Source organism: Giraffa tippelskirchi, chromosome 5 (genome assembly GCF_054371585.1).
Source record: "Giraffa tippelskirchi isolate mGirTip1 chromosome 5, T2T-mGirTip1v1.2.pri, whole genome shotgun sequence".
Taxonomy (NCBI): Eukaryota; Metazoa; Chordata; class Mammalia; order Artiodactyla; family Giraffidae; genus Giraffa; species Giraffa tippelskirchi.
Window position 1 is genome coordinate 145,554,514 of NC_137279.1, and position 27,749 is coordinate 145,582,262.

Consider the following 27,749-nt stretch of genomic DNA (forward strand, 5'->3'; position numbering starts at 1 on the left):
TGATATGGTCATTCTTGAAGAGGACTGAAGGATGTATAAGAGTTTTTCTTTATGTAGGAAAGGGCAAGGAGTAACCCAGAGATGCATATGGAGGAAGAGACTTTGCTTGACTCATGTTAGAGTATTACAAGTATTTACAGTAGTAGGAGGGAGAGTATGGTTGGGAGATAAAATTGCTTAGGTTGCAAGAACCCAGATACTGAAGAGCATTGTATATCAGAAGGCATGGAGTTTGACCTTTATTCTAAAGGGTGTGAGATGAATGGCAAGCTTCTGCTTTTTTTTTTAATTTTATTTTATATTGGAGTATAGTTGATTAACAATGCTGTGTTAGTTTCAGGTCAGGGGAGTTGCATGGTTAGATTTGCTTCAGTTGTCTCTATTTGTCATTTCTTCTTTCTCCCCTTTGTCACATTCTCTCCAGTACAGATTTATTTACAGCTCTCCTCAAACTGATTTTGAAAAGGTCACCAATGACTTCCATCATGCCAAGTATAGTGGGCAACATCTTTTATTTTAATTTTACAGCAGCATTTGACATAGTGACTACTCTTGCTACTTTCATTTTTTATTTTTTTAAGTATAGTTGATTTATAGTGTTGTGCCAATCTCTGCTGTGACTCAGTTATACATATAGATATACATTTTAAAAATATGTTTTCCATTATGGTTTATCATAGGATTCTGAGTATAATTTCCTGTGCTATACATTAGGACTTTATTGATTATCCATTCTAAATATAATAGTTTGTATCCACAAACCCCAAACTCTCAGTCCATCCTCTCGCTCCCCCACAACCTTGGCAACCACAAGTGTGTTCTCTATGTCTATGAGCCTGTTTCTATTTTGTAGATAGGTTTATTTGTGCCATGTTTTAGATTCCACATATAAGTGATATCATGCAGTATTTGTCTTTCTCTTTCTGACTTACTACCCTTAGTATGATAATCTCTAGTTGAATCTATGTTGCTGCAATATTTCATTCTTTTTTATGGCTGACTAGTATTCTGTTATATATGTACCACATTTTCTTTGTCCATTCATCTGTCGATGGACATTTAGGTTGTTTTCGTATTTGGCTATTGTGAACAGTGCTGCTATGAACATAGCGGTATCTTTTTGAATTATAGTTTTTTCCAGGTATGTTCTCAGGAGCAGGATTGCTAGATCATATGGTAATTCTATTTTTAGTTTTCTGAGGAAATTCCATACTGGCTGCATGGGTGCTAAGTTGCTTCAGTCATGTCCAACCCTTTGGGACCCCATGGACTGTATATAGCCTGCCAGTTTCCTCTGTTCATGGAATTCTCGAGGCCAGAATGTTGGAGTGGGTCACCATGGCCTCCTCCAGGAGATCTTCCTGATCCAGGGATTGAATCTACATCTCTTATGTCTTCTGCATTGCAGGAAGATTCTTTACCACCAGTGCCACCAGGGAAGCCCCCATATGGCTATACCAACTTATATTCCCACCAACAATGTAGGAGGGTTCCCTTTTCTCCATACCCTCTCCAGCATTTGTTACTTGTAGACTTTTTAATGATGGCCATTCTGACTGGTGTGACCACTCTCTCCTTTTTGAAATAGTCTTTTCTCTTGGTTTCCTTGACATCATACTCACCTGATGCTTCTTGCACCTCATCACTACTTCCTTTTTAGTTTCCTTTTCTGTGTCCTTAACCCCTACTTGATCTCCAAGTATGAGAGTGCCTTGGTCCTCATCCTTCACTCTTCTCTAGTCTACTTTTACACTAGGTCAATGACTTTAAATATTATCTACATGTCGGTGACTCCCAAACTTTATATCTCTAGCAATGAATCTTCCGTTGACCTTTATATTTCTTTATTCAACTGCCTGTTTGACTTCTGTATTTGAATTCATGGTACTTATTCAAACTTAATTTGGCCAAACAGAACTCTTGATTCTTACTTGCACTTGAAAGCTCTAAAATCTCCTCCATCAGTCTTTTCCATTTCAGAAAGTGACACCAGTATCCTCACGCTGTTACTCAAGTTACAGGTTCTTGGCTTTCTCTTCCCATCCTCCCCCCGTTTCTCACATTCAATGCATCAGAAAATCTTATTGGCTTTAGCTCCAAAATATATCCCCAAAATACCTACTTTTCTTTTTCACAGTTACCATCATCCATAGCACCATATATCCGACTTATACTTTAGCACTAGACTCTAGAATGATCTGTTTTCTTTCCTTGTTTTTCTATAATCCATTCTACATAAAAAATCTTGAGTGAGCTTTCAAATCATGAATTAATCATAGCTCTTCTCCTTAATACATTTTCAATAGCTTTCTATACTGTGTAAATTAAACTGAAACTCGTGTCCTACATGAGTGCCCTCTGTATGACTCACTTATATCATCCTGTACCACTCTTTCTCTCTCTCATCCTTTTATTGTAGCCATGCTTGCCTTCTTCTCATTTTTTAAAGATTTTAAACTTGAAGCCATCCTGGGTACACTGACTGAAATACTTTGAGCCCAGACCTTTGCATGAATAGCTACCTCTTGTCATCCAGCTTTTAACTGCCATTGCCCAAGAGCCCTTCATGACAACCCAGTCTTCCAGTCACTATCTACAACATCATTTAATTCTACTTTCTTTATAGTATTCAACACTATTGAAAATTTCTTTATTCATTTTTTTCTCACAATTAATATCCTGTTTAAAAGATCAGGTTTGTGAGCAGCAAGAACCTTGAATGTTTTGTTCATCAGTGTATTCCCTATGGTTAGAAAAGTCCCTGACATATAATATGTGTCTGGTGAATGACTAAATGAACTATTATCCTAGCTTCAAAGCCATGGGTATCCTGGAAAGAAGAGAAACTAGTTGAAACAAAGGTAGGATACCATTTAGATGAATTTTCAGTTATCTAGCTGACAAATGATTAAAACCTAGACTGAGGCAGTGCCTCTGGAAAAGAAGAAATCTGAGAGGTAATAAGAAGGCAAAAATCTACAAGGCTTTAGGACTGATTGTATGCTGAGGGTGGAAGAGAGGGTCTGGCATGACTGTACTAATAACTGAATGGATTACAGTTATATTCATGAAGGTAGGGAACACATGAGGAAGAGCCAGAATGGTTATGAAGAGCAGAGAAGACAGCTAATTTAGTTTTTGAAATGTTGAGTTTTGAAATGCCTATGGCCTCTCCAGGTAAGAGTATTCAGTAAAGAGTCAGAAATATACTTATGAAGCTCTTTTAAATATTGATATATTTCTTTTAACTAAAAAAGTATCTAAATACAAGGGAAGATAGAAAGAATGTTAAGTCTAATAGAAAAATGTGTAAGTTTTCTCTTCTGAGAAGTACTTCCTTATCCTTGCTGCTCTCAGAGTACTCTGTGTGCTTATAACACTGTGTTGTAATCAGTTGTTTGCTTGGCTAGCTCCTCAATTAAGCCATGAGTGCTGCCAAGGAGAGCTGAATATAACAGATAATACATGATAAATAACAGTTTCAATCATGTTGTTGTTGTTCAGTTGCCAGGTCATGTTCGACTCTTTGCAACCCCATGGACTGCAGCATGCCAGGCTTCCCTGTCCTTCACTATCTCCTGGAGTTTACTCAAACTCATATCCATTGAGTCAATGATACCATACAACCATCTCATCCTCTGTTGTCCCCTTCTACTGTCCTCAGTCTTTCCCAGCATCAGGATCTTTTCCAATGAGTCAGCTCTTCATATCAGGTGGCCAAAGTATTGGAGCTTCAGCTTTAGCATCAGTCCTTCCAATGAATATTCAGGGTTGATTTCCTTTAGGATTGACTGATTTGATCTCCTTGCATGTTACACACGCCCCCCACCCCCACCTCACCCTTCAAATTTCACAAATGACTTCCCACTGCCTAAAAGTTAACTCCAAATTCCTTAACATGTTACTGAAATCTCAACACAAATTTGTCTTAAGTTATCTGACTGAACTCTACTCTCTCTGGGGTTTCTAAATTCTTGAATGAACTCTCTGTTGAGACAAACCAAGTCATGTGCATTTCTGCAGGGTCTGAAAATTGACTTTGTCCATGTTCTAGAATTACTCTAATTCAGGGATCATGATTAGTATTAACAAAGCTCACAAGAGACTGATGTATAAAGCCAGAATGTTAATGTAATCATTTACATTGAGAAATTTAATTGCTGAGAAGGCCTGATGTTCCTGTTGGCCTGACCAGCGCATTGCTCCCTTTAGGCAAACTACACAAGAAACCTAATTATCAAAAGGTTGCTGGGTAAATGTGTAGTCAGAAAAGGAAATTACAGGAGTGGAATGGCTAATGGCATCAGGCTCTTCCAGCCTGGCTATCTATTGACAGAGCAGCATCTTCACATTGGATCCTTATTTCAATTTGTCTTAGTGCCCTAATCTGGAGGGTGCTCAGATGGGCAGACCTGTTTGAGCATCACGTGCAGTTCTCTTTAGATATGTTAATAGATTCAAGAAGTTTGGAATCAAGGCTTGTTAGACTGGGAGGCTTAGTCTCACTGAGGTGACTGTGTGCATTAATCATGTGTTTAGTCAGAGTTTAAGTTTCAGAAAGCAGTATTATTTTCTCCACACTCACAGTTTGGGGAAGTATCTCACTGACATCTCAAGTGGTAGTCTTCCTTGCTCCATGGCCCTGCTCAGGACCCACCTCCTATGCCCTCCAGCCTCAGAATGACTTCCCTCCACTGAAATCCTGCAGCTTTTACTATGGATGGTATACAGCACATAATACTTGTGATTGCTTTTTAGCTTTGGTACTCATGTATTGTCTTAATATCTGATTTGTAATTCCTTGGAGGACAGAGATCTGCATTCAGTATGTGTGTAAGTAGGTAATGATGAGCCTCTTTCTTTTTTTTCCTTCTTCTCAATATAGCACCAGTTAGAGCACCTACTCCTTGGATGGCATTCTGGTACAAGGAAAGGGGTTATTTCTTTCATGGCTGTGCTAAAAAATGTCAAGGTTCTTTAATTTGTATCTTCTTTCAGATGAGTTTTCTGTTAAAAAAACTAAACAAACAAATCCTTTCTCCATGTCCTGAGAAGATAGTGCATGACCTTTATTACAGGGTGTCAATTGTAGCAATTTGGACTTTATTTTTTTCCAGACTTGGATCACAGGTCAAGCAAGTGGTCATAACATTTTAATGACTTTTCTCTGACACAAAAATAATGGAATAAACAGAATAAGCTGACTTTTTCCACTGGGACCTGTAAATCTTTGACCTGCTTTTACATAGTATATTCAAATCCACAGTCCACACTGTGTACAGTGTCATGCCCTCTGTGGATACTTCATAAAAACTAATTGAATTGAAAAATAGTCTGAGATGTATTCCATAAGTTTTAGTAATTCAAATAGCTCAGAGAACTCTGACACTGTCTTCCTGTTACCCGAGCATCTTGTTTAGGAATTTGAACCCCTGTATCACACCAATGTCATGTGAAAATGGTGTAGGATTTGCATAACTTTAAATAGGCTAGAGTGTTAATAATGACTTTAAAGTCCTGAAGTTTAAACCTATGTGTAATGCTTCACTTCTCTGTGATGGTTGGGCTCAAATGCCATGGTCATTATCCAGTCTCTTATGAGGGTCACCTTTGTACTTATCCATAGGATCTATGTCACATTTCTTCCTCCACATCCTTGTTTTCTTTTATTCCTTCAACAAATATTTGTAGTACACCTTACTCTATGATAAGAATTGTACTAGTTGGTAATAATACAAAGATAAGATGTCCTTGTCCTCAAAGAATTAGCATATAGTAGAAGAGATAGGCAATGGAAAAGAGTTTACTTCAATGTGGGAAGTACTGCCATGGAAGAGAGAAGGACCTAACTCTCAGTGGATGCCTTATGTGACTGCTCTTCCAAAGATTAATTTTTATTTATTCTCACTCAAAAGTTATTGACTGATCATCTACTATGTGCCCTCTCTCCTCTGGGCATTAGAGATACAATGATAAACAAGACAGGCCAGGAGCTGGTTCCCTTGGAAGCAGAAAGAAACCGGGCAGATAACATCTGCGAAATGAAAATGACAGTTTTATAAGATGATAAGTATGTTGCTGCTGATGCTAAGTCACTTCAGTCGTGTCCAACTCTGTGCAACCCCATAGATGGCAGCCCACCAGGCTCCCCCGTCCCTGGGATTCTCCAGGCAACAATACTGGAGTGGCTTGCCATTGCCTTCTCCAATGCATGAAAGTGAAAAGTGAAAGTGAAGTCGCTCAGTTGTGTCCTACTCTTAGCGACACCATGGACTGCAGCCTACCAGGTTCCTGCATCCATGGGATTTTCCAGGTAAGAGTACTGGAGTGGGTTGCCATTGCCTTCTCCGTGATAAGTATGAAGAAGAAAATGAAACAGAGGATGTGCTAGTACCTGGCCGGAGTGTGAGTAGGAGCATTAATTTAGATTTGGTGGTCAGGGAAGACCTTTCTATGGAGGTGATGATGGAAATGAGACTTGAATGATAAAGAGCAGCCAGCCATGCGAAGATTAAAGGCAGTGGATTTCAGATAGAGGGAGAACAAAATGTAAAATCCCTAAGGCAGGAATGAGCTTCTGTGCTCAAGGAGTAGAAAGAAGACCCCTGTGAGCACAGCATGGTAGATGGGGGCAGGGAAGTGGGGAGGGAGTGTGAGTTGGTAGGAGAACCCTGAAAGCACATTCTACTAAGTGCAATGGAAAAGCTATTTGAGGGTTTTAGTAGGAGAGTAAGTTAGTCTTGTACATTATAAAAGCTCATTCTAACTACTGGAGAATGGCTTTTAAGAGTCCTAAAGCAGAAGCAAGGAGATCAATGGGCAGATTTTGCAGTCATTGAAGTGAAGGAGTCAGTGATTTGGCCTAGGGTGGCAGTAGTGGAGATGGAGAGATGTGTATAGATTCAGATATGTTCTGGTGGCAGTGTTTATTGATATGAAAGGTGAGGGAAAGAAGTCAAAGATAACTGCTGGACTTGTGACTAGTTGAAGCTCCAATATTTTGGTCACCTGATATGAAGAGGTGACTCATTGCGTAAGACCCTGATGATGGGAAAGATGGAAGGCAGGAAGGGAAGGGGATGATAGGGGATGAGATGGTTGGATAAGCATTACTGACTCAATGGACTTGAGCCTGAGCAAAAGGAGACAGCAAAGGACAGGAAGCCTGGCATGCTGCATCCATGGGGTCGCAAAGAGTCAGACCCAACTTAGTGACTGAACAACAAGATGTATGACATGAACATTTGCATGTATGACAATTCCCCTTCCTAAGAATGGAAAGATTAGGGGAGGTACAGGTGTGCTGGTTCAGAAATCAAGACTTCTGTTTTGTCTGGTGAGTTTTATGTACAGAGTAGATATTCATGTAATGATGCTCTATGTGAGTCTGGAGGTCAGTGAAGAATAAAGTGAGAGTGGGAGATTGAGAGTTGTTGGTCATACGCGTTTAGATAACATTAATATTTAAAGTCGAGTGTCTGGATAAGATCACTTAGGAGGGTAAGGAAGAGGCTGAAGGACAAAATTCTGGATTTGACAGCATTTGGAGGTCAAGCAGAGATGAAGGAGCAGGCAAAGGAGCCCTCAGTGATTAGGAAAAGCCAAAAGAATGCAATGTTATAGAAATTAAGAGTGTTATAAGAGTTTGTTTTTTATTTACTTATTTTTAAAGTTGCCAACTGTGTTGACAGCTTTGAAAAGTCAGGCAAGATAGAGCCTGAGAAGCCACCACTCGATCTGGCACCATGAACATCATCAGAGACCTCATCCAAAGCAACCTCAGTGATGTCATGGGCACTCAGGTCTGGCAAGGGACAGTAAGTTAGACTGTGCGGTGAAAATCTGGAGGGGGCTTCTAGAGACAACTCTTCAATAAGTTTTACTGGAGGGTGAGTGGAATCTGGGATCAAAGTGGAGTTTCTGAAGAGGAACTCTTCTAGGACACAGTAGTGTGTGGAGCTAGAGATGATCCAGGACATGGATAATGCAAGAGCAAGGGAAACCTATGGACGTGAAGCCCTGAAGATAGACTCCACCGCAAAACTGGAGAGTCTGGCTTTTGGTAGAAACAGGGGTTCCTAGTCTGTAGTACAAGATGGTAAGCAGGGAATAGACTAGAGATATTGAGTGTCAATAGTTTTGGTGATGAAGAGAGATTCTTACTGCTTGCTTTTAACTATTCGATGAATTATGAGATAAATTATCAGGCAGGGATGGGCTGGTGGTGGTGGTGGTGGTGGCAGGCCCAGGTGTATAAGGACTGGGAGGAGAAAGGATGAAACAATCATTTTGGAAAGTGGAGAAGTGAGCATACATATATGATTAATGCAGAATGTATACATATATATCATATTTCCCATATTGTTCATTGTTGTTCCATCACTAAGATCTACCTGACTCTTTGCAACCCCATGGAATGCAGCATGCCCAGCTTCCCTGTCCTTCACTATCTCCCAGAGTTTGCTCAAATTCATATCCATTGAGTTGGTGATGCCATATAGAGAATATTATTCTATTCTTAGAAAGATTTAAGAGAACATGAATATTGTTCTGATGGAACATAAATATTTTTAGACACAGATACTGAGATAGCTGGAGTTGAGGGGCAGTACCCTGGGGTACCTCACATAGATGGAGGGTCTGGAATAGTATTTTGAAGAAACATACTGTCAGATGAGACAGGAAAAATGTGTATCATGCAAAGTGGATTGGTTAACTAGATCAGAAAGCAGAAGCTAATATAAAATATAGCTGAAAAACAGAAGGGGCTGGATCTGGTGTATGAAATATTGGCAGAATTTCATTTCGGTTATAATAGAGAGGGGAAAAAAGAAGAGGTTTAGGCAGATTCTAGATCATACATTAATTTATTCCATCATTCATAACTCTTAACTGTTACACTGTGGGGCATACAGAAACGAATAAGACACAGGTTGTACTCTCAATAAACTTGAAATTTAAACTACTAGCTTTAACAGAAAGCTACTTCTCGATAGAGGTATAAAAGCACAATTAAAGGGGACAGAGTAAAATGAATAATTATTCCTGATTAGAAGGATAAAGGAGTGTTTCTTGAGGGTCTTATTTGAGCTGGACTTTGCAGGAGTAGAATCAGAGAATGAAGAAGAAAATCAGACTCATGGAGGCATGTTGCAGATAGAGTTTTCCAGACCCAGATGCTGAGATGGAGTTTGGGATCAAGCTCTCTGGTAGGGAATAACACCCGTGAAAAGAAGAGGAAGGAAGTAGAATTACATAGAGGGAGGTGTCAGTCTGTTACCAGACCCCACAAAACCTCAGCCCACATTTTAGGGAGCTCTGGAGCAAGGACTGCCCTACTGAGGGGTCCAGAGTAACTTTGAAATGGCTACACCTTTATGAGCCCACCTGACTCAGTCCCTGATTTGTGAGCTTCCCAGGAGGAGTGAAGTGGTAGAAGTGGACCCTGAAGATGCTGTCAACTAGAAGCTGTCTGCAACCATATCCGTTGTAGCCATTAGCACCTTCTTCCTTGAGGGGGAACCTGGGTGGTGCATCTTTGTGTGGAATATAGTGTGTGAGTGCATGGTATGACCCCTCATGGCCCCAGAGGGGTTGGAACAGAGACTAGGGCAAAAGATCCTTGGGGAATAAAACTGGACAGATCGTTTGGGATTATGATTTGAAAGTCATGCATGAGCATTGGAATGTTTTCGTTCCTATGAGGATGTTAGGTCTCTATAATGCTTGAGTGCTCTGCTTTCAGGAACAAACTCCAGGTAGTAGAACTAGGGTGGCAGAACCTCTTAGAAATAATAGTTGCCATAAAGCAAGCTGCCTAATGAATTTGGTAGTGGGGAATGAAGGGTGGGGAAGACCACACACTATGTCCATTTTCATTTGGATCCCTTGTTCTTGGATAACAGTATTTATGATGGTTCACTCAGCACAGACATCTAACCCTTCCCCTTTAACCACAACTAAAATGTTTCGAGGGGACCCATATAGCCCCTCTTTTTGAAAAAGCTAAAACATACATGTGTCAGAAGACTATATCAGCATATATTTTTCAAGCATTTTGGGCTTTCCTGGTGGCTCAGGTGGTAAAGAATCCGCCTGCAATGCAGTCCCTGGGTTCAGTCTCTGGGTTGGGAAGATCCCCTGGAGAAGGGAATGGCTGCCAACTCCAGTATTCTTTCCTGGAGAATTCCATGGACAGAGGAGCCTGGTGGGCTACAGTCCATGGGGTCGCGAAGAGTCGGACACAACTGAGTGATTAAGACTCACTTTTCTTTTGTTCTTGTGCTTAGGCTGTTTTGGCTTTGAATGGATTTGTTTTCCATTTGCTCTCAGGCCATCGTGATTGATAGTGAACTCTTTTGGCAGGGGAATGGGGAGAGATTTTTTTATTTAAAAATTAGAGATAGTCTGTGTCCAGAAGGAGCAGGAGACCAATGAATCGGCTCAGTCAGGAAGCCAGGGTGGGTGGAAGGCAGCAGGCAGCTTGCAAGAATTTGAGTCCCGGGGTGTGGTGCCCTCTTGTGACTGGGCTGTAGAATGTGAAATGAGGACTCGGGACAATGTTAGTAGCAGCATCCCAATGTTGAATTTCTAAGTCTTTCAGAAACCATCAGTAGAGCAGATGACCAAGTCCAAATAGAAGCACAGAGGACTTGAGAGTATAAAGATAGTATCAGGAAGCAGAAGGCCAAGCCTGAAAGAATCATATTCATTCACTAGCATGCCACTTTAACTGCTTCTTAATGTAATGACTGCAGGGCTTCACTGCCACAGTTATTTTCTAGTTAGACTCATGGAAAAGTTACTGAAGAAATAATATCAGATTTTATCTGGGTATTTTTATTTAGTTTAAATCTTTTCCAAGTTGTATATTAGTTTTCAAATGGTTATTTTGCTTGTTTAGTTAAATAAGGAATTATCATATACCTAGTATAAGCAACTATCAGAGACGCCATCCTATTTTGGTCATGAAGCCATCACTCAAGAAACACCCTTCACTTGGTATGAGTTTGCCCAAATTCCATATATAGAGTCTCAGAGAAAAGAAGTAAGTTTTTTGTTTGTTTGTTTGTTTTTAGGAATAACTTTTTATTGCTGGTCTTATAAACCCGAATGAACAAATCTCACAGCTCTACATTTTTAAAGTCTAGGCATCATAAAATTAGACTAAAACCTAATAACACACATCTTATTGTCACTTTAAATTTATTTATTAAAAATTTATCAAAGATGTCTTTGTGTTTCATGACTTTTGATCATAGACATCACTTTATATGCTTTGGGCTTGTGAATTCAGATCATTATGAAGTTTATTTCAAACTGGAAGTCAATTTATTTGGCCGGTGTCTTTAAGAATCAATTTCTTCATGTTGGCAAAGTTGTGGCCCTGCAAATTATTATTTATCTTATGTTTTTGGTAATTTGTTGTTTTATTCTTCACAGGATGCTTTGTGTCAGACACAGTAAAAAAAATAAAGCTGAAAATCAAAAGAAAATAATATTTGCTAACAATTTAAAGTAGAAAAGTCCACACTAGTGGTCTCCATGTGCTTATTTCTTAATTTTTTTTTTACTGAAAACACTCTGTTGTAATGTACATTAACATTTTATAGGTCCCTCTAAAATAGAGTGGAAAGTTTGCTCCTTGCGGTAAGTAGTGAAGGTACTGTTATTTTACAGTTGTGTCTTTGATATCACAACTTGTTTTTTCAGATTTCAGGTATCAAAGTTACAACTGCATAAGCCATCTCCATATGCATTATCCACAATTTAGTTTTGTACTGTTCAATGAAAGAGGAAATGAATCTCCATCTCCTCCTTCCTGAAAAATGTTTGATTTCCTATCTCATTACCGTTCATTCCTCCCTAAAACCCTGATCTTGATGTTTGTGTGTAATATTTGTGCTGAGTTTATGAACTTATTCAATGTACTTGGTTTCCCTGAACTAGCTATGATAATGTTGATGTATTACTTATTGATTCTGTGATATATTTAGGATTAGTAGACCATGTCTATTTTCTTAAATGTCTGTACCATCTGTATCATTTACAATTCAGTTGGAGAGTTAATCCTAACACACATAAACTTTAGCGAGTTTTTTGATGCTTAACCATCATGGTGATTGTAAGAGCAATAAGATTTCCAGTTATAGAAGAAAGAGCTCAGTTAAGTGCTAAATATCAGATTTAATGTAGGAGAGAGCTTTAGAAGTACCTGAAAATATGGATAAGACGTGAATTTTTAAAAGAAAAGGACAAAGTATTCCAAGTTAAAAAATACCCAGAATAAAGACAAGGAGTCTTCAGTACATGAAATACTGTCCTAATCACAGGGCTTCAGTTCTTCTAGCTTTCCTGAATGAATGTGTATCTGTCTATCTCAATATGAATGTATTTTCAGTTCAGATCAACCACTCAGTTGTGTTTGACTCTTTGTGACCCCATGGACTGCAGCACGCCAGGCTTCCCTGTCCATCACCAGCTCCCGGAGCCTACTCAAACTCATGTCCATAGCATCGGTGATGCCATTCAACCATCTCATCCTCTGTTGTCCCTTTCTCCTCCTGCTTTCAATCTTTCCCAGCATCAGGGTCTTTTCCAATGAGTCAGTTCTTTGCACCAGGTGGCCAAATTATTGGAGTTTCAGCTTCAACATCAATCCTTCCAATGAACACCCAGGACTGATCTCCTTTAGGATGGACTGGTTGGATCTCCTTGCAGTCCAAGGGACTCTAAAGAGTCTTCTCCAACACCATAGTTCAAAAGCATCAATTCTTCAGAGTTCACTTTTCTTTATACTCCAACTCTCACATTCATACATGACTACTGGAAAAACTAAAGCTTTGACTAGACAGACCTTTGTTGGTAAAGTAATGTCTCTGCTTTTTAGTATGCTGTCTAGTTTAGTCATAGCTTTTTTTCCAAGGAGCAAGTATTCTTTAATTTCATGGCTACAGTCACCATCGGCAGTGATTTTGGAGCCCAAAAAATAAAGTCGTGTTTTTTTTGGGGGGGGGGTCCATAAGTGAATGTATATTACATATATGAATATATATGCATGTTTGAGCCCTTTTGCAGTAAGAAATTGGGCCCAACTATTGATGAAACAACTTGTTTAATTGAGTTGTTCCCCCTTTGCACTGGTCCAGTTCTTTTGCTGGGTTGATCATATTGAATAATTGTCTTCATATTGAGTAGATATAGTTTCAGCATTCTTAATGAGGAACACAGTAATTTTCTCTCAATATTTCTGATTAACCTTTGTTGCCCAAGTGTGCTGAAACGTGAGAAGTCTTTTGGCCACAACCTTTGGCCTGAGACCTAAGTTTTTTCATTTTGTTTTTAAATGTGTTTATTTTTAATTGAAGGATAATTGGTTTATAATATTGTGTGATTTCTGTCATACATCAACATGAATCAGCCATAGGTATACATAAGCCCCCTCCCTCCCACCCCATTGCATCCTTCTTTGTTATCATAAAGCCCCAGTGAGTTCCATGAGTCATACAGCAAATTCCCACTGCCTATCTCTTTTACATATGATAGTGTATATGTTTCCACTAAGTTTCAGTTCCCTTAAAAGGGCCGGGGCAATGGGATGATCCAGAAGGATGGGATGGGGAGGGAGGTGGGTGGGGGGTCCAGGAAGGGGAACACATGTAAACCCATGGCTGATTCATGTCAATGTATGGCAAAAACTATTACAATATTGTAAAGTAATTAGCCCCCAACTAAAATAAATAAATTTATAAAAAAAAAAAAAAAAGAAATCTAACTAGATTACCAAAAAAAAAAAAAAATCAGAAGCCAGTATGACACATGCTGAATGGGTTTTACATCCCTGAGAATGTTTGGATTAAAATAAAAATATATTATGTACTAGTTATATTAGCCAAAGTGTTTTGTTTTAACTAATTTATTCATTTATTTAATTAGGTAATACATGGGGATTGGGTAAATGATTCAAATAGTACAGAAACGGCATAGAGTACCTAGTCCCTCAGAATCCTGCCTTTGAGATTCAAATATTAATGCCTTGTGTATCCTTTCAAATAAATGAATGCATTGAAAAGTATATGCTTGTGTGTACATATTAATATGTACACATGTATTTGTATATCCCTTTTTATAAATAAAAGTATGCTATAATAGCATTCTATACACACAATATGTTTGTAAATCAGTTCATCAGTATATATAGAGCAGTCATAGGAGTTTGAAAAGAGGTCTTGAAAATATATAACTCAAAATTTTATTGTTAGTCACACAATTTGAAGAAATATGTCTTCAATACCCTTCTCTGTCTTCTACTCACATATAAAGGTCAAGTTCACATGTTCCCTTTCTAATTCTTATTCTTATTCTCTGGCAGAATCTATTGCTCTCTTGTCTGTGTTCTCTAAATAATTTGTATATTATATATACTCTGTTCATGACCCTTATAATATTAAAGGTTTTTTGTTTGCTTGTTCTTCTGTTTTTATCCACGAATAGATAGTGAGTTCCTTTAAACTCTTCTTTTTCTGGATCTTCATTCTCTGGTACAGAGTCTGGTATATAATAGGTACTCAATAAATATTTGTCTGATTTTTTTTTTTTAAGTGTTAGGCCCTTAACTTTCATTGCTGGTAGAATCCATATTTTCCCCTCATTGTTGTTGTTCTTTGGTATTTGACTTGAATACTTATCTCCCCAATGATAACTTTCTTAAACCATGGAGCAGGAAAAGAATTAGGTTGAAAAATAAAACAAATATGTCACCTGGAAACATTTATTCAGTGTCCCTTTTATAAACTTTTATGAGAAAAATAAATGATCCTTTGCATTTTTTATTAAGAATTGCTGAAGAAAGGCTGATAATTGCCAAAATAAATCTACAGCTCTCAGCCTGGAGCAATTGCTTTACATGTGTTTGCATATACACTTCTTAAACCTGCTCCATGATATATGCACACATTTGTGTGCTGCTCACAAAGATGTTTCATGTCATTACTTCTGAAATCTTCATGTTTGGCTTAGTCAAGCAGACTTCTTTAATAGCATCATGGATTGTGTTGCCATGCTGTAAGACTACAGTGCTATATATTCATTTATCTGTGCTCTGTTCATTTATATCATCTTCTCTCGCTTGCAATATTTAATAGAACTTTTGGTGTAAATGCAAATAATTGAAAGCATTATTTTTTATTTGTTCACATTATGGAGCTTGTGGTTCTGTTTTAAACATCCTTACTGAACGCATGAGCATTTTTCTTCATTTTACTTTGAAGATCATCTAAGACTCATCTTTAAACTGCCTCATTATGTCTTTCAGAAATACAGTTCTCAGTTAACAACTAATCAGGAAATTCAAAGTATTTGAAATATGTTAGGAAAAGCAGATGTTTGCTATTTAAAGTACTGCAGATGATTGTTATTTCTTTTTCTAGTCAAAAGACGTTCATATCCACTAAATAAATGCATTGTCTTGAAGTGTGCATCCTTCTGTGTCACAGTGGAGGGAAGTCTTCACTGCTAGAGTAAGAAATGAAACTGTTTTGCTAATGTTCTGCTTAACTATTCATTTTGCACAGTAGGAAAACTGGGCTTGGGAAAACATTAGTAAATTTCACTCTTCTCAGCCTAACAGGAAAAATAGACAATGGAAATGGCAGTTGTTGGCTGGTTGCTTTGAAATACTAGCATGCTGAATGAGTTCAATAGTTTTATTTTCTTTTAACCCAAAATAAGCTTAGCTGATTTTGCAGAAAACTAAGCCTTAAGCATAAACATAGATGTTAACATGTTAAGCAACTGAGCTAATGATGTCAAGTCTAAGGGCACAGAAGCAAAAGTAGGAAGAATTGTTTAAACATATAATTACACAGTGAATTCAACTATAGAATTGAAAAGATCTACTATCATTTAATAGTTTCATTGAAACAATCATAATAATTATCCATGTACTTTTAAAAAAACTTTAGAGTTTATTTGGTTCAGCATTCTGTTTTGGGATTGCAGGCCTGGATACATGGAAAGGCTTATCCAAAATTGCCTGATGATTTGGTGGCATAGTTGGGGTTTGAATCCAGGTCTCCAGGTTATGAATCTAGAGTTCTTCTATATTTCTCTGACATACAATAAAAATGCTGCTTTTTAATTTCATGGCAGTATTTTTTTTGATATTCTGTTTTGGTGGGAGAAGCAAGCTGAGAGAAAGAAGAAAACTATATTTGCGGAAAAGATGGAGGAAGAAGAAAAAGGTGAGACTGGTTGGCAAATAAGGAGGAACTTTGGGAGAACAAAAACATCTAGTGGGGAATGTTTTTGGTTTCCAGAATATGGTGTATGATATGCCTTATTTTTTGCTTCCCCTGAACTCTTCAGCAAACGTCTGTTCCTCAATTCCACTGTAGCATTGGATCACTTTTGATGGACTTGACTAAAATGCTGAGGATAACCTCTGAATGGGTGAGGTCAAGAGCCCAGACTGTCACATGGAAGACTGTCACACGTTTATTCGTGGGATTATGTGACTAAAGTCTCTTCTCTAAACTATGAACTCTACAAGAATAAGCCATGGATCTCTTGTTCACCATTTTATCTTTAGTATCATGTATATTGCCTGGCATGTAATACATGCACCGTAAAATTTTGCAATCTGTTAGGACACAGAATATGACTTCTTTGCAAAGGATATATATCAGCACTTGATCTTCTGGACAGTTTAATCTCAGGACAACTCTACAAGGAATTTATTTCTAACTGCCAGTATAGATTAGGGAGCTGAAACTTGGGAACAGCATGTCACTATCCAAGGGCACAAAACTCATTAGTGACAGTGCTGGTACACTGAAAGAACGTTAGGGCTATCTGACTTCAAATGTCATGGCTAGGGGACAGTTCAAGATGACAGTGTAGGAAGACCCTGGACTCACTCCTCCATAGAAACACTGAATCTATACATACATAGAGGAGTTTCTCCCAGAGAAGAACTGAGGGCCGATTGAACAACTTCTGTACAACAACAATAAAGGGACCATGTAGCGGTGGACAGGAAAAACAGAGATGTCATATTGACAGGAGCCCCACCCCCAACACAGTGCTCTGCAGTAGAGAAGGGTGATACTGAAGGGCCCGTGTATGCATTTACACCCTCTGGGGCATAGTGAAAAGACAATGATTTAAAGGGTGCCTAGACCATGCATGAAGGAAATGCATTTACTAAACCTGGAGTGTCTGCCAAATGGGCAGGGAACTGCACAAACTCGCTCCAGGGTCAGAGGTCCTGGAAAGTGCCTTTTTTTTTTTTTTTGGACTTCTTCATCCATCTTGATGATGAGCTGGGAACATGATCTAAGCATTCTGGCCATCTTCCAGGACTGCCCTAGCCCACATCAGTTCTATGCTCCCCTCGCCCCACCACTACCCACACCACCAAGGTGGCCCCTGCCCCATACCTGTGCTTACCCCAGCTCTAGCTCTCCTGCTAGGTCAGCCCTGGTGCACAGCACCATGGGGCAGCCCCAGTGTGTACCTACCCCAAATCTAGCCAGCCTGCCAGCCAAAGCTATCTGACGCTTTGTTTACACAGAAGATTCCCTTATACAAGTCCACACTAATAAAACCAGGAGAGGTTCCTGTTTTGCCTAATTCATTGAAACAGTCACTGAGAGTCAAACAACATGAGGAGGCAGAAGGATATGTTCTAAACAAAAGAACAAAATAAAACTCCAGAAAAAAAACCTGTTGAAACAGACTAGTAATTTACTTGATAAAGAGTTCAAAGTAATGGTCATAAAGATGCTCACCAAGCTCAGAAGAATGGAGGAATGCAGCGAAACCTTCAACAAAGAGGTGGAAAATATAAGAAAGAACCAATCATAGCTGAAGATTAAAATAAAAAATACACTAGGTAGAATCAATAGCACATTAGATGATACAGAAGAATGGATCAGCAATTGGGAAGATAGAAGAATGGAAATCACCCAATCAAGACAGCAAAAAGAAAAAAAAAATTAAGATTAGGATAGTTTAAGGGGCTTCTGTGACAACATCAAGCATACCAAAATTTGCAGCTATAGGGTCCCATAAGAAGAGAGCAAGGGACAGAAAACTTATTTGAAGAAATAGTGGCTGAAAACTTCCCTCATCTGGGGAAGGAAATAGATATCCAGGTCTAAGAAGCATAGAGAGTTCAGAATAAGATGAACCCAAAGAGAGCCACACCAAAACATATTACAATGGAAAAAGCTAGAATTTTAGAGATGACAAAAGAAAAAAGTTACATCAGCTAATATTTCAGCAGGAACTTTGTGGGTCCAAAGACCCACAGATAATGTATTCAAAGTGTAGAGAATACTCTGACAAGGCTATTTAGAATTGAAGGAGAGATAAAGAGTTTCCAGGGAAGCAAAACTTAAGAGTTCATCACCACTAAACTGGCCTTACAAGAAATGTTAAAGGTTGTTTTTTGAGCAGAAAATAAAGGTCATAACCATAAATAAGAAAATACATGAAAGAAAAAACTGTCTCTGGTGAAGGCAGTAAGAAAGTGTCTCTAACAGAATAAGAGACACAGATGCATGGAACAATTTTATGGACTCTGAGGGAGAAGGTGAGGGTGGGACGTTCTGGGAGAATAGCATTGAAACATGTATATTATCATATGTGAAACAGAACACCATTCCATGTTCGATGCATGAGACAAGGGCTCAGGGCCGGGGCAATGGGATGATCCAGAAGGATGGGAGGGGGAGGGAGGTGGGTGGGGGGTCCAGGAGGGGGAACACATGTAAACCCATGGCTGATTCATGTCAATGTATGGCAAAAACTATTGCAATGTTGTGAAGTGATTGGCCCCCAACTAAAATAAATAAATTTATAAAAAAAAAAAAAAAAAAAAGAAAGAAAGTGTCTCTAGTTAAGGCACCAGATCAGCAATTTATAGAGCTAATATGAAGGTATAATCAATTATAACTATAGTAAGTAGTAAAGGGATATGCAAAAACATGTAATTATGATTAAAAAACATGAAATATGGGAGGGGTAGTAAAACTGTAGTACTCTAACAATTTATTCAAAATGTATTGATTATAGGTTTTAAATAAACTGATGTGTGTGTGTCTGTATGTACACATTTTTAATCTACATAATGGGTATTACTCAGCCATATAAAGGAATGAAAACTTGCCATTTGCAGTAACACGTATAGACCTAGAGGATGTTACACTAAATGAATGTTATACAGAGAAAGATAAATACTATATAATTTTCACTTATATGTGGAATCTAAAAAACAAAACAAATGACAAAATGTAGCAAAACAGAAGCAGGGTTATATATAGAGAGAATGTAATGTGCTTGTGCTTAGTCGCTCAGTCGTGTCCGACTCTTTGCGACCCCTTGGACTGTACCCCTCCAGGCTCCTCTGTCCATTAGGGATTCTCCAAGCAAGAATGCTGGAGTGGGTTGCCATGCCCTCCTCCAGGGGATCTTCCCAATCCAGCGATCAAACCCAGGTCTCTCACATTGCAGGTGGATTTTCTGCTCTCTGAGCCACCAGGGAAGCCCAGAGAATATAATACTGAGTTCTGATTTTCATTTTCTCCTATATGTTTATGATATATTCGTATTTCTTTGTCTTTTGCCTTACTTAGCAATTCAACAATGATAAATAAGCATACTTGCTTAGAATCCCAGCCTCATTTTCTGAAGCAAGGTCATGTATCACTAGCTTATTTGTGTTGCCCCAACCTTTTACCAGAAGGCTCTTAAGGGATTTGTGAATTAAATCTTTGAACGTATTTGAAAAGTTTGCCTGGTAATTGGACAGAAGGAGACCCTTAAGTACAAGGTCACCTAACCCAAACCATTATTTAGGTTGCATACAGCTCTAATATTAAGCAGTTAGGAAGACATTCATATAATTAAATGATCCATAGTATCTAATGAATATCCATTTGTCATCGAAAATCTTGCTCCCATCAGGGAAAGGTGACAATCATTAATATTCAGCCCTTTGAGCTATAACTTAAAGATGAGGTTATATCCTTAGACACATAGAATGGTTTTGACCTCCTTCAGCTTACAAGAAAAAAATGTATACATATCTTTGGCTTTTTCTTTGGTTGTGTTGCCTTTTTTCTTTCCATGCAAATTAATGTCATATTGTATTCTGTCTCTAAAGACTTATCACAGAATTTTGATATTTGCTACAGGGCAAATGAATTATAAAATCATGTTTTTAAAATATCTTTCATTTCTAGGTTTTGCATGAAGAATTCCCTTGTCTTTTGTTGTTCATTTTTCTTTCTATGGATTTCTTTGATTGCTTTTATGGATTTTTTTTTTTTTTGCTAGTCAGATATAGCTTGATAGTATTCTCTGGTATTTTTTTAAAGATAAGTTTCTTTTTGAGCTTTCTGGTGGATAGCTTTTACTAAATTTAAATATAAGCATCTATAAACTTTTATAAACCCTATTACACTTGAGACTTAGATGCCATATATTTTTGACTTTCCAGCATATTTGAATTCCAAATAATGAATTTTTGTTTTCTGTTTAAAGTAATTATCTTTTCCTTAGACTGAAATGGTCTAAAACCTTTGAAAAAGATCAGAGTAAAAAGTAGTACAGGGGAGGGAATTTGGGAAGTGGAAGAGAGTATGTTTTCCAACTCAGGTGAAAAAGCCAGGTACTTACCATAGTAACTAGGAAGATGAAATGAGAAAACTTTGAAGTATTTTCTACATTTAAGTAATTTACTTTATCTTCTGTTTCCTTTAAGACTATCTGCTTTCTTTTTCTAGGATACATTATTATTTTGCCTCTTATATTTTAAAGCCTTCCACTGAGCTTCTCGTGATATGAAAAGATTTCACCTTCTATTCCCTGTGACCCATGCTAATGTAAGAAAGCTATGCTATGCATGATCCAAACAGTTCCAGACGAGACACATTATTAGAGTTAAACATACACACCTTTGTCTCCTTGCCAGAAGGATGATAGCAGGGAGGCATGGATACACTGGTGGCTTAGCTCTATTGGGAACTTTAGAATAAAATTCAGGAGAATAAAGGGTAGATTTTAGGTCTTGAGCCTAAGGCCCTTTTCTTTCACTGCTTTTAGAAGAATTGGTAAAGACTTAAATAAATCAATAATAAAAATTTTAACAAGGCTAAGCATTTTCTTGACCTCTTAGTATCGCCTCTGAGAAAGTAGAGAGGGTCCATGCTGAACATAAAATCAAACTAAAACTGTTTAATAACAAATTTCAAGAAACCTATGATCTGGGATTAGGTTTATAAATTTTTCTATAATATGAGTTGAAATGGCCTCTAGGACAAATGCTATATCCTGTCTGCTGCTTTTATATTCGGAGAGGATGTATTTGACTATGGATTGGGAGTAGAGAGGGGAAGGAAAGATTACATTTCCAATTTGTACAAATATTAATGCATCCCAAAGCACACAGAAGTCTCTGCAGAATCATATGGCGCTAAATAAAAATCAACATAATGCACTGTTTACCAGCCTAGCATCTAAATGTCAGCTTGGCTAGATTTTTATGGGGGCCTTCTTATATGATAGTCTTGATGTGTTTTGTCAACTAAGCACTCACCTCTGAAGATTTTCAGATCCAGAAAGGCCTTGAAAATCTGAGATGGGGAGATGTGTGTTGGGGGATGCGATTTAGACTGGATATTTGAAATGAAGAATGCAAAACCAACTTTGGATACTGGTGCTGAAGAATAAGAAGCAGGCTTTTGTCCTTCACTTTATTCTGGTGCTCACCTCTCCATCTAAGACAGCTGCCAAGAATACCAAGGAGACAGTACAATGAGGGAGCCACAGAGACTGATGGTGGCCAAAAAAGCTCTGGACCAAAAATAAAGCTTGGACTAGAATATTCAAGAGGCAGCCAAGGGTGATGCTTCTGCATCAAAAGTCAGAGGCCAGCATACTTAACCTGTCATTGTCTGGCATGCTTTTGTCTCATCCAGGGTTTTATTTATCTTGAGATTCAAGGGCATGAAGCCTCAGGTCACTGTATGAAACCCATATGTGCTTGTCATAGAACACTATTTTACTATGACTCATTTATCTGTTCTTTTGGATAAAACAAACCAGGTCATCTTATTTCAAATTAAATGTATACTCACAAAAGTCAAATGTTCAAGTATATATTTTTACCTTTAGTCTATATGGGAGGTTTAACCACAGGTTGACCTCCTTTGGCTACATTTTTAGAGAACTTTACGTATAAGAAGTGCTTCCCTAGTAGCTCAATTGATAAATAATCTGCCTGCAATGCAGAAGACCCCGGTTCGATTCCTGGGTCAGGAAGTTCCCCTAGAGAAGGGATAGGCTACCCACTCCAGTATTCTTCGGCTTACCTGGTGGCTCAGATGGTAAAGAATCCACCTGCAATACAGGAGACCTGGGTTCGATCCCGACTGGGAAGATCTCCTAGAGGAGAGCCTGACAACCCACTCTAGTATTCTTGCCTGGAGAATCCCTATGGACAGAGGAGCCTGGCAGGCTCCTGGCAGGCTCCAGTCCTTGAGGTCGCAAACAGTTGGACCTCACAGAGCAACTGAGCATAGTACAGCATGAATAAAAAGGCATGCCACACCTAAACTGGAATAGGTTCTATTCTGTCACTGCACTATGAGAAATGCTACTTACCTGATGTTATAAACTAAATGTGTCTCTCTAAAATGCATATGATGAAGCCCTACCTCCACAATGATATTGGAGATGTGAGGCCTTTGGAGGTATCAGGTTCAGAGAACATTATTAGGATAAGTTCCTCATGATGGGGTTAGGGCCTTTATAAAAAAGGGACAGACCTCTCTCCCTCCTTCTCTTTTCTTCTCTCCTCTCCTCTCCTCTCCTCTCTTCTCTTCTTTTCTCTTCTCTTTTCTCTCTCTCTCTCTCTCTCTGCCATGTCAGGATACTGCAAGAAAGGAGCTATCTGCAAGTGAGGAAGAGAGTGCTCACCAGACCCTGACCATGCTGGAACTATGACTTTAGTCTTCCCAACCTCCAGAATGAGAAGTAAATGCCTGGTGTTTCATCACGCCAACTGTCTTATTTTGTTATAGCATCCTGAGCTGAGACACCTGGGATGCTCACTTTGTTCACCAGGAGAGTGTTCTTAAGGATAGATTGTTGTTGTTCACTCATTAAGTCATGTCCTACTCTTTGTGACCCCATGGACTGCAGCACACCAGGCTTCCCTGTCCTTCACTATCTCCTAGAGTTTGCTCAAATTCTTGTCCATTGAGTCAGTGATGCCATCCAACCATCTCATCCTCTGTCGCCCCCTCCTCCTGCCCTCAATCTTTCCCAGCATCAGGGTGAGGGATGCATCTCCCTTGCTTAAGAATCTATTCTTAATTGTGTATGAAAGGCATTTTGTGACAACCACAGAATCATTAGTTGAGAATGAATGACTGAACACAACTAAGGAATTTACTGTGTATAATTTTCCAACTAATTTTTATCAGTTTCAGCAACCAGTAATATATAGGCATCAGAATCATCCCCAGATGCCTGTCACTAACAGGTGGGGGAAGTTATTGAGAGAAAGGTCTGTCCTCATTCTGGTTTGAGTCCTTCTAACGTCTAAACTCTGCTGCGGTCTTGGTCCCTCCCGGATTTCCCAGTGATCTGCTTGTGATCTGCACACCCTGTCTGTATCTAGATTAGTCCAAGCTAAGTAGACATCTTCCTGTTATCAGAGGTGATTGAAAAATTGGAACATTTACAGTCTCTCAGTCTAAAATCATACTTTTTGAATATTTAATATTCTAGCCCTATATAAAGTCCAGTATTTAAAATACAAACGGGCTTTATCTCTTATTTCTATTACTCTTGGGATTTTAATCACCAATTCCACAAACTGGTAAAATTCTGGAAGTGCAACTTCTTTCAACATCAGTAGGCTTTGCAAAAATGCCTGCTATGTAAAATGCCTCCTGCACATTTTGCAACTTCTGTAAATGTCCTCCATGCATTTTCAGAGAGAGGTTTCATTGATCCTCATGGGTTTTTGTGGGTAGAAAATAATTTTGGTTTGAATGCTAGTATTTGCTTAAGAATTATTTACCTTGTGGCTGCTGCCTTTGTTTGCTGCCTTGTGGAGTTTTGTTAGATGAACATTATATATCTGCTTTCATGTGGGTTACATGTGCATAGCAGGGCTCATAGTGGCCATATGCTCTGGTAGTGTATAATCATTTCTTTCATAGCCATACTAAATCCATCTGGTAAGATCAAATCCACAGCCAGTAGGAAGAAAAAGGGGGAAGGTGATATAAGAAGAGGAAAGAGGCATTTTATGATATATTAAATCATAATACCAACATTCCTCCCAAATTTAACCAAAAAAATGTATCAGCTCCTTTGTGTACCAAGTTCAGAAGGAAATTTAGTCTCTCGTTCAATAAATATTTATTAACTCCTACTCAATACGCCAGCAAATTTGGAAAACTCAGCAGTGGCCACAGGACTAGAAAAGGCAAGTTTTCATTCCAATCCCAAAGAAAGGCAATGCCAAAGAATGCTCAAATTACCGCACAATTGCACTCATCTCACATGCTAGTAAAGTAATGCTCAAAATTCTCCAAGCCAGGCTTCAGCAATACGTGAACCATGAACTTCCAGATGTTCAAGCTGGTTTTAGAAAAGGCAGAGGAGCCAGAGATCAAATTGCCAATATCTGCTGGATCATTGAAAAAGCAAGAGAGTTCCAGAAAAACATCTATTTCTGCTTTATTGACAATGCCAAAGCCTTTGACTCTGTGGATCACAATAAACTGTGGAAAATTCTGAAAGAGATGGGAATACCAGACCATCTGACCTGTCTCTTGAGAAACCTGTATGCAGGTCAGGAAGCAGCAGTTAGAACTGGATATGGAACAACAGACTGGTTCCAAATAGGAAAAGGAGTACGTCAAGGCTGTATATTGTGACCCTGCTGATTTAACTTATATGCAGAGTACATCATGAGAAATGCTGGGCTGGAAGAAACACAAGCTGAAATCAAGATTGCTGGGAGAAATATCAATAACCTCAGATATGCAGATGACACCACCCTTATGGCAGAAAATGAAGAAGAACTAAAGACCCTCTTGATGAAAGTGAAAGAGGAGAGTGAAAAAGTTGGCTTAAAGCTCAACGTTCAGAAAACTAAGATCATGGCATCCGGTCCCATCACTTCATGGGAAATAGATGGGGAAAGAGTGGAAACAGTGTCAGACTTTATTTTTTGGGGGCTCCAAAATCACTGCTGATGGTGATTGCAGCCATGAAATTAAAAGACGCTTACTCCTTGGAAGGAAGGTTATGGCCAACCTAGATAGCATATTTAAAAGCAGAGACATTACTTTGCCAACAAAAGTCCATCTAGTCAAGGCTATGGTTTTTCCAGTGGTCATGTATGGATGTGAGAGTTGGATGGTGAAGAAAGCTGAGCGCCGCAGAATTGATGCTTTTGAACTTTGGTGTTGGAGAAGACTCTTGAGAGTCCCTTGGACTGCAAGGAGATCCAATCAATCCATCCTAAAAGAGATCAATCCTGGGTGTTCATTGGAAGGACTGATATTGAAGCTGAAACTCCAATACTTTGGCCACCTCACGCGAAGAGTTGACTCATTGGAAAAGACCCTAATGCTGGGTAGGATTGGGGGCAGGAGGAGAAGGGGATGACAGAGGATGAGATGGTTGGATGGCATCACTGACTCGATGGACATGGGTTTGGGTAGATGCCAGGAGTTGGTGTTGGACAGAGAGGCTTGGCGTGCTGCAATTCATGGGGTCACAAAGAGTTGGACACGACTGAGCAACTGAACTGAACTGACTGATTTAGACATTAGGGATTCCCTGGTAGCTCAGATGGTAAAGTATCCACCTGCAATGTAGGAGACCCCAGTTCAATGCCTGGGTTGGGAAGATCCCCTGGAGAAGGGATCGGCTACCCACTCCAGTATTCTTGGGTTTCCATGGTGGCTCAGCTGGTAAAGAATTTGCCTGCAATGCAGGAGACCTGGGTTTGATCACTAGGTTGGGAAGGGCCCCTGGAGAAGGGAACGGCATACTAGGAGTAAAGATACATAGATAATTAAGTCCTAGGTTCTACTCTCAACTTTCCCATATTCCAGTGGCAGAGACAAGTATGTACAAATAATTAAAGTACAGTGCTGTGGCAGAGATATGACAGAGTGGTCAGGGAGCACAGTGGAGAGACCAGTTCTTTAGCCTAGTGTGGTCAGTGATTGCTTACCAAAGGAGACGTTTAAGTTGGGTTTTGATGTTTTGTCAGGTAGTAAGGGGAGAAAGAGTATTCCTGGCAGAGACAAAAGGCGTTCTTAGTTAAGTTGTGTGAAATTGTCATTTTTATGTCAAAATAGTTAAATATCAGCAATTTCATATGGTTCAACCAAATACAAAGCCACTAAGATATGAGACAGCAAAGGTTATTTGTGAGTGTGAATGGACAATAAGAAGTAATTTTGAGCAGTTTAGTAAGAGCCAGATTATGGAGTTTGGACTTTATTTTGTAAGCAGTTGAGAATCTTAAAAGGTTCTGACCAATGGATTTATATGTCAAGTTCTGTATTTTACAGTGATAATGGGTGAGAGAGAGCACGATGCTGTTTGGAGGCTGTGGTATCCGTCCAGATAAGAGATAATGAGGCTTCAACCTAGGCAATGGCAGAGAGATTGTAGAAAAAGAAACAGAACATTGTAGATGGAGAATTTTAGAACTTGTCAATCAAACAGATGTGGAGGATGAGAAAGGAGTCGAGGATGTTAGGATTTGTAGTTGGAGTGAGAGAGTGGGTGGTAGACAGAAATAGGTAAGGAAAAGAGCAAATTTTTAGACCTCTGGGAGCAATAGATAGTAAATTTGATTTTGGATCATGGAATTTAAAAGTAAGGAGCTAGCATTTGGGAGAAAATTAAGGCTGTTCATTGCTGATGCCTTGGAAACCATGATATAGATGAAATCTCCTTAGATGAGCAGGTAAAATTGAAAGATGAGCTAGATCCCAAGAGAACCCTGAGATTATGCCAATATTGAGATGAGGGGCTTCCTAAGTGGCTCTAGTGGGTAAAGAACCCACCTGCTAAGCCCCAAGACACAGGTTCAATCCCAGAGTAGGGAAGATCCCTTGGAAAAGAAAATGGCAATCCACTCCAGTTTTCTTGCCTGGGAAATCCCATGGACAGAGGAGGCTGGTGGGCTACAGTCCATGGGGTTGCAAAGAGTCAGATGTGACTCAGCGACTCAAATAGCAACAACAAAGAGACTTGCCAGATAGACAACTTAAGATAGAACCTAGATTCCCAGACTGTGATTCTCAAAGCACTTTGTTGCCTCATGGAGCAAGCCCAGCCTGAAGACAGACCATATTTTGAGACACTTCCCTTCTGTTTGCAGCATAATGAGACCAGGAGAATGACTAAAAGCTGCAGGTCAGTTACTTTCTTCTTCTAGAAAAGCTTTTCATGAACACAAACTAAAATGAAGCAATCATATTAATTTACTGTCTAAGTTTTAGATAAATTTGAAATTCTGAAAAGCTACCATTGAGCCCTACAGAAAGTGATGATCAAGTGTCGGGGATCGTTCAGAGTTATTTGATGATTGCCTTAGACAGTCTTAAGAATACCAGTTATCTTTCCAAGTATTTTCATTTGTTAAGGTGAACCCAAGTCCTTTTTGTGTCCAGCACATTTCATTTTGGCCTTTTAAGTCT

At 38.9% G+C, this 27,749-nt stretch overlaps 1 protein-coding gene and 1 long non-coding RNA gene across 23 annotated transcripts in view; both read left to right on the plus strand.

Annotated features, from left to right (window-relative positions):
- The window catches only part of SLC44A5 (solute carrier family 44 member 5), a 471,569-nt gene that overhangs the window by 313,415 nt on the left and 130,405 nt on the right, over positions 1–27,749 (plus strand). The gene's annotated exons all lie outside the window — the stretch shown is intronic.
- LOC145506177 (uncharacterized) lies at positions 5,050–8,815 on the plus strand. Its single transcript, XR_014053594.1, has 2 exons — positions 5,050–6,103; positions 6,245–8,815. It is a non-coding gene; the product is annotated as an uncharacterized LOC145506177 (long non-coding RNA).